The following is an 8,257-nucleotide window of genomic DNA, read 5'->3' as shown; positions in this document are numbered from 1 at the left end:
AAGGGCATAATCATGGGACGTTAAACTGAAAGATTTCATTTTTTAAAAAAAAGTTAAAATTTCTATAGCCTTTTTACTCCGTGGCAGTGCTTTCCACTTTTTTGGTATACGATACCCTTAATGTTCGATGATTTTTTGACATCTCCGCAAGTCAAAAGATTGATATATTCAAAAATTACAGTTTAATGATTTTCGAATCTCTGATCTAGTACTAAATGTAACTTTCTGTTGGCAACCCTGATTGCAATATTATGGTGGAAACTGATGAAAGTGTGTTATTCATGTTTACTTTTATGAACGTACATTGTTTTCTTTAGCATGTTGACGAAAGAATAATTGTGTTTATTATTTATAAAAATGTGTTGGTATAGCTTTTAACTACTTTATTGTGTGTAGTTATTTCATTATTTATTTTATGTCAATATTTTCTTTTTCAAATCACGCAAACACGATCAGTGTGGTACAATTCCAGTTGTGAAACATGTACAACACATCTGCCAAACGGCACGTTATGGCCGACTACGATGGGAAGTGGTTGTGTGGGAGTCGAGGATCTATTTGAATTATGTGCATGTTATTCATTTGACATAACCAGTAGTGCTAAGCACATAAACGAAATTATAATGTGTGTTAAAGTACTTGTATTCACAAACATTTTAAAAGTGTAGTGCACATTGCATTAACCGATCGAGTTCCACGTGATTGCGTAGCAGATGTTTGGAACATTAGCTACTCTCCAATTGATTAAATGAGGTAAGGGTGAATTATTTTAAAGCTACTTAAGTCTTCGAATATTATAACGTTGACTGAATTTCCAGCAAAGAATGTCCTATAAGTAGTAAATCATTAATGCACGTATAGGCCTATATAGGATGTGTGAGTAATGTGGATGATACAAACATACCGAGAACTGTTGGATTTTGGAAGTATATGTTTATTATTCCAATGTATGTTACGTGAACGTAATTTAAATGAGAGAGAAGAGAAACAACAATTAACATCTATAAATACTGAAAAATTATTGCAATAGTTTTCCAATAAGTGCAAGGTTGGTTTATTGCTATATTCTAAGTTTGTGCTGTATAAGAACCGTAGTGGTATTGATAGTAAATCGATATCTAAAATACAGTGTTTGTATTTTACTATATAAAATACCGTGCAGTTTTACTATACGGATTCATAGTAGAAGTAGTAGTAGTAGGAACGGGTTAGAAGGCCCGCAGGGGTTCGTTGGTTTCTGTTCTCGACATGAAATTGACAAATTAAAGACTTCCTTATTTTTTTCGTACGTTTTACAATCTGTGGATCCTTACATTATAACTGCCCTTAAAATATATTAACCCTCAACTAAGGTCCGTGGGACCCATTATTTAATATAGAAAGAAACACAATTACTTTTTAAAGACATACTTGTTTAAATTATACATTATAGTTACAGGACATACCATACCATAGATATGATCGGTCTGGTGTGTTTTCTAATGTAAAAAGCATAGCTTTATATATGGCTACATTGACACTAATATCCAAGTTATAGTAAAGGAACTCCTCAGAATTACTGTCAATGAAGGCAAGACATTTACAGATTCGTAAAATTTTTGAAATGTGTATTAGTTTTTCCAAACTTGCGAAGGTGTGCCCTACCTTACTTCTCTCTGCATCACTTTCACTTTCTGAAACATTATCACACATGTAGTTAAAATTTTTCTGTAAATCGTTCACATTAGAAGAAATCATGTGTTGCCAGAACGGGAAGGTTCTAGAACACAGGTCCCCCCATATAGGTTAGTAGCTATGTTTGTTCCTTTCTGCAGCAAAGTTTAATATTTAATTCACATAATATTGCCGAGCGAGCGTGAGCGAGTAAAGGCGGGTTAGAGCCCCGCAGGGCACGTTGTTTTCTGCCTTTATTACAGTTAAATTGAAAGGGGAACTGTGTTCTAGACCCTTGCTTACCAGAACCATACACATTCACAGAAGATGGGCAAAGTTTGTAAACCATGTTGTACCAGAAAAAATGAATAAAAAGTTTTCAAAATGTATTGAATATGAACATGCCCTCGAACAAAATAGTAATACAGTTGGTGACGTGTGGTCCCACGGACTGCACTAACTGTAAGGGAACGTAACTGTGACCCTTGGATATCCGAACTCTACAGGTACTTTTAGCTAACTGCGAGCGAGAAAGGTACTAAGAGTGGCATGTATTCAAGGTCAATTGTCTAGTAGAGGAAGAAAAAATAAAATGTGTTCGGTGTCCATGGGACCTCACGTCAATAATAAAGGGTTAAGTATGTTCGTTCGGTCAAACCGGGCTTATCTGTGTTCCTGTTTCTGGAGGTTTACTACATGAAGATGTTGTTGAAACTATCAATTACAATTTTGGGGTAAGCTTTACAGTACACGCTCCAGCTGCACATCGATACGTAGTGCCACTTTAATACGGTATGGTAGAGTAATATAGGGATGAGTGAGCTAGAGGTAGGAACGGGATTGGCTTAAGGTTAGGGAAGTTTCGATCCATTTTCACAAAATTAATAGAGTGTAATTTCTCGTGTATGAGTGAGTATACCAACTGGAGCGGACATTGTAATGTTAACCCGACAACACTTTCTCAGTTTTCCACTTTCAGTAGGATTAAAAAATGAAGTTCCGTATAAGAATTATATTGAGACTGACATCAAATTTTGTAAAATAATAATAATCCCATTGCATTAAGATTTGGACAATTTTGCAGAGCAGGAGGGACCGTTTGGGTTGCGTCCGTACTAAGAGGCGCATTAGCGAAGGTGCGTAAGTGCACAAATGAAGATTACTTTGTTTCAGCGATATTCGTGCCGTAGAGTAGGTCCAGTATTCAGCCTGAGAAACGTGATTTTTTTTTTTGGGGGGGGGGACATTTATATGGAAATCTTAGAAGACGTTTCTTAAGAATTCTGTGGTTCACATTCACTTTAGGGGACTTCACCGTTTTGCGTGTATTTCGTCCGGAAATATGCCATAAAAACAAACTTACGTGTGTTAGCTGGCTACTAGAAAGCAATGTTATCTAATCGCGTCAGGGCAGAGGCACCTGAGCTTAGCAAGGGGTGCGTCCATAGGAAGCAGGCGCATCAGCGATGGTGGGTATGTGCGTAAAAGAGGGTGTCGCAAAAAAAACACTAGGTTATTACCTTCTCTGTCAGGACCGTTGTATTCTCGAAAAAAAAGTAAATATTACTTCAAACTTTTGCCAGTAACATTTCACACCATCGACTCGATTTTCACATATGAAAATGTACCTGTTTTTTAACTTCTTTATTTTCAGTGCGTTCCACCATTTGCCACACTTTCTGGTCAATTTCAATCATCCATGCTGCTCCACATAAAGTAGAGAACGCTTTTTCTGTACCAACTTAGGTTGCTATAACACTCCAAACGAAATATCACATCCGTCACATGCGACCATCGTAGAATGCAAGGAATTAATATCCTCATTATGGCATAATGTCTGACGTCAGCTTATGTCTCCACTGAAAATAGTGTCAACAACCACAAGTTCTTACACTTGAAAATACTACATTACACTTCTCTTGTTAACACGATTTTCATGAAAAATTACCACTTCACTTCCTCTTTCCAGTAAATTTGACGTATTTTTCATATTTCTGGCCCCAGTCTCTGACACTTAACTCCTACTCTGTAAAGTTAACCCTAAATTTGGAGTTCAGCTTAATCACTACTCAAGCTATACTGCGAAAGTTGATCTTAATGCGATGACTCCAAAGATAAAAAGACCTGCACCAATAAGTTACTTGCATCAAATTACATAAGAATCTAGAATTTCTTTTCAAAGAAATGATCATGAATAGAGGTACGCTGGTTTAGCCAGTTTTCTCAACTCAACTGAAATCTGCACGGTAAAGAGCTCTGAATGTGGGTCTTTAGAAAGTGTTACAGTGCCTCTAATTATTGAGAATTTGGATAGCTTCTTGCAGTACATCAGTTACCGAATGACTGCTATGTCTGGTTTGGCGTATGTTCCCTCAGTCTTGTAAAGCCACAGTAGAATGAAGATTTTGTGTTTCATGTGTGTGTTTAGGTTAGGTTTATGTGTAATTGCCATCGTGATCGATGCTTCTGTGCTTCCGATTAATTAGACCAGTATCGATTATATAGGGTAGATCATGAAATGACTAAAGCATTACAAAAGTGCACTATATGTATAGAATTTTGTGATTTTTGGTTGGGCTCAACGTAAAAACAGTTGCTATGAAATCAAGTAACGGTGATTTTATGACCAATTTAAAGAGAAGATGCACTTACCTGGATAAGCAATAACTTCCTCAGATGAAGCCCATATCAAGAAAGGTGATCAAAATATCAGGAGGGTAAAACAATCCGCACAAGAAGAATGTAAAACTTTTTATTTACTTCTATTTTATTTGACTTACAGGATTTTTCAAAATGTAAAAAACTTTCGTCAGACCATAAGTTTAGCAGTTCAACAGAAGTCACTGAGGAAGGGACAATGTTCGCAATAGTTTAAAATGTTTGTATTATGTGCACATCATACTGGATTTAACTTGAAATGTGATAATTGGTTTGTTTTAAATTATCAATTTTTTGTTACTTTTTTTATTTGCAGTACTTTGATTAATATTCAGAAGCATGTTTAATCTAATTTTTCGTCCCCTGGTCCCCTTCCACAAATTTTGTAGCAGTCTGCGCACCTGTGCATAACGCTATATTAGCAGAGGAGCAGAACTATTTTGTGAAAATAGGTACAGATCCACATTTAAAACCCGTCATAAATCTAATTTTGGTCCTAGAGAAAAAAAATAGTGTGTTTTTTAATCGACGTAATAAGCTCAACAACTTTTGTTCCGGCCATTTTTTCAATATTTTCAAGCGTTCAATATGGCGGCCTAAAAATAAATAAATAAGTAAAGATACTGCCGAACTGAAGCGGGCCCTCAGCTTCCTATGATTTTGTAACACCCACCAGGACCTGCCAAAACCATGTGCAACCACGAGTTGGAGATACGCACTTGGTCACCGGGTTCGATTCCCGGTGGGGACACTCGGTCGAAAAGGTGTAAAACGCTTTTTCAAGCCAGCCACCCTGAATGAGGTTTTCCTCATTCACACCAGGCAAATGCCGGGGTGGTACGTAACTTATAGGTCCCAGGCCGCTTCCTTCCTTCCCCTATCCTTTCTTCCTTCCATTTCCCCGGATAGTGTGCTCACCGAGGGACGTCATCCCTCAAACGTGACGGACTAAATGGCCGTAGATGCCGAGAGCCCAGAAATCTAAAATCCTAGAAATCCTCCTAAATGGACTTGGTCAGTATCTCACTACTTCATAGTCGCTAACGAGGCATGCCTGGAAGGCTTACTGGCAGGTTGCCCTCTACATGACTTTCCAATTTGCCTCATGACACTGGGTGCACTCCGAAATGTTGGGTGGTACAGCCGGGAATCGAACCCGGTACTACGCGGATAAAGCAGATCTGAGTCCAGCGCTCTACTAGGCTACAGACCTCTTATCGTATGCAAGAACTTCACAAATGTTCTCTTAATTTCATAAATTTATTGCATTGCAAAATAAACTGTTATTTTCATGAACGGCGTAAGTTATTAAGTTTGCAATTTCAGAGAACGAAATAAATAATTCAGTAATGAAAATTACATTACAGAGAAGGTTTATAAACATTCCTTCTTCGAAATAATGTCTTATCTAGTTTTGTTTACTACTACTACTGCTGAAGAAAAATACATATAGTATTAATTTGCCGTAACCGCACTTCTAGGTGGCTTCACACTGACTGACACACTCTCACTAAAAGAATAATTCCAGAGGGTGTAAGCTGACAGAAAAGGAGGAAATAGAGGCTATATGCTTGTCCTTAACAATGGAAACGTCGCCACTCGTCAGTAATTTCAGTGCATGTGTGGTATGGTTATTCTTTTAAGCTGTCGATAAGTAGCTTGTGGGTGTCACTTCCAAATTACAAGAAATCAATGCCAAAACAAACAGATTTTTCTCGGTTAATTTCAAAATATTATGATTAGCATTTCTTATTGACTAAGGGGATGCAAATGTACCCCCTGCATCCCGCTGGCCACACCTTTACATAGTATGATTTTGTGGTGTTTCAACAGAGAATTTTTATCCGTATTTACCGAGTACTTTTGTGTTTTCGCGTTACTTGCATCAGGTCATGGCGTTACTGTGACAGGGTGTCTACAGGTCAAGAAAGTCAAGGAATAGTCAAGAAATCAAACTCTAGGTCAAGAATGTCAAGAAAAGTCAAGAGAATGACACGGTAGGTCAAGAATTTGCAATGGACGGTCCAAATATGAACATAAATGTTTGCGTGGTTTGAAGGAACGCCTCAAAATTGAAGCATATGATCCAGACCAGCCAGACATATTTGTCGTTTGAACATGTTCTTTGTATATTGTACATGGTGCCTACAAAACTGTTCATACAAGATTGGGTGGTCACTTCATGAGTTTCTTCGTTCTATTTCGATGGTTATCCTTCCAGACGAGCAGATTACACACACCTTTCTGGTTACTTAAGATTTCCTTTAAAGTTTTGTGCTGTCAGGTGGCTGGAAAACTCGAAAAAGTCATTAAATGAACCTTAGAAATGGTCACACCTCTTAGGAAGTATGTGAGTGGTGTCCAAAAAGAAAAACCTCCTTAAACTAAGAACTTCGAAAAGGTACAACAATTTCTGCGGGATCAGCTTCTAGTTGCGAAGCTTGAGTTTCTTCAGTCAGTTGCACTTGAATTGGAACCTTCTCTTGCCATATTTCAGTCTAATGATTCACTTCTGCCATTCATGTACAGGAAATTGTACAGTATTGCAACCAGTCATTCGCAAAAATGTCTTGAATGGAATAAACAACGCCAGAAAGCTCACTACCATTGACTTGAGAAATCCGTCCAATATCAAAATGGCTCAGGATATAGATGTTGGTTTTGGTGCTTCTGCTGCTTGCAAAGGTTTAAAAGATCTGGAGATATTTTCATTTCGGAACCAGTGCAGAGAATTTTTGATCACTTAGACAATCCAGTGTCCATATATTGAGAACACCCTTAACGGTTGTGATTTCATATATATATATATATATATATATATATATATATTAATGAAAGGAGGAAACAACCGATTTATTTTACACATCACAATCCTCTGTAGATGCGTGTAGCAGCTTAGGCTGTGGTACAAGCCATGTGGTCTGAGTAGAGAGCACCGACTGCAGGAGTGAGAGAGTTTGGCTGTTCTGGGAAGCGGACTGGATAGCGTAGTGGTTAACGCATCGGCACGGTATGCCGGAGATCCCGGTACAGTCAAGCCACTTTTTCATTCTTCGTAAGTTGTTATAGACATTTTAGTTTATCGAAAGTGTTACTTTTTGTGCACTTAGTAGTCTGGATGACTACTTATAAGGAACTTCGAATGGTGGTAACCACTGTACATGTCTGAACGATACCGGTATAATTTGAAGAACTTTAAGTTAGTTCGTGAGATGTGAGTTCGATTATCAGTTAAAGTTTCGGTTAACCGCTGAAGAAGATAGAAGGTCATTAATATTAAATTATTGATACTGTTCCGTAATTTAATATTACTACACATTCTGAGGCAGATCCAATATTTATATATAAATGATACTGTGAATGCAGTTATTACAGTTTCTGTACTTATAATGCTAAAGAGGCACGTGACTGTGTTACCTAAGTGTAGAATTGCTTGCTCTGTCATTTTTATTCGAATGGATTTCACGATTTTGAAACAAATTGAGTGAAAGTTCCCTAGTCGAAACAAACTGTAGATTATTTCCAATTTGCAGATAATTCACTTTTTCTATTTCAAGTGGATTCCCAATTAGAATTCGTACTAAGTAACTCGTTTAGTTCGTCATAGCATTGTTCGTTTGTATCTGTACGTGTTTGAGCAGTGTTTGATTTTATCTTTATAATGATGTTTAATCTTGCAATAACTAAGTGTAGTTTCTTCTTTCGTTTTAAGATCTAAGATACGTTGGATGATCTTGAATGGTAAATTAAGCGAACTTTCTGGATGACTTATGCAGCTAATAGACCCCACTTATATAGTATTGTAATATAAAGCAAGGATTGTCTAATATTCAGAAGTTTAAACAATTTTTTGATGAATTACTTCTTCGTATAATAATTTGAGGTAAGAGATTTTTCCTTTTAAAGAAGCATTTTTAATATTAATGAAAAGAATTGACGTCTTTAT

General features: G+C 37.1%; 1 protein-coding gene across 3 annotated transcripts in view; it reads left to right on the top strand.

The window, feature by feature from the left end:
* The first annotated feature begins 247 nt into the window (after positions 1 to 247).
* Positions 248 to 8,257, top strand: part of LOC145688293 (exportin-T-like) — a 104,378-nt gene continuing 96,368 nt past the window's right edge. For 2 of the 3 annotated variants that reach the window (XM_081762296.1, XM_081762294.1), the window contains exon 1: positions 248 to 753. The gene's annotated coding sequence lies outside the window, so the exon portion shown is untranslated. Of the gene's footprint in view, positions 754 to 8,023; positions 8,195 to 8,257 lie in introns of all 3 variants that reach the window. The other variant, XM_081762295.1, reaches the window with a different exon arrangement.

This window comes from Thermobia domestica, chromosome 6, assembly GCF_964235325.1.
Source record: "Thermobia domestica chromosome 6, izTheDome1.hap1.1, whole genome shotgun sequence".
Classification (NCBI taxonomy): Eukaryota; Metazoa; Arthropoda; class Insecta; order Zygentoma; family Lepismatidae; genus Thermobia; species Thermobia domestica.
The sequence above is the reverse complement of the archived record's forward strand: the minus strand, read 5'-3'. Positions and strand labels throughout refer to the sequence as shown.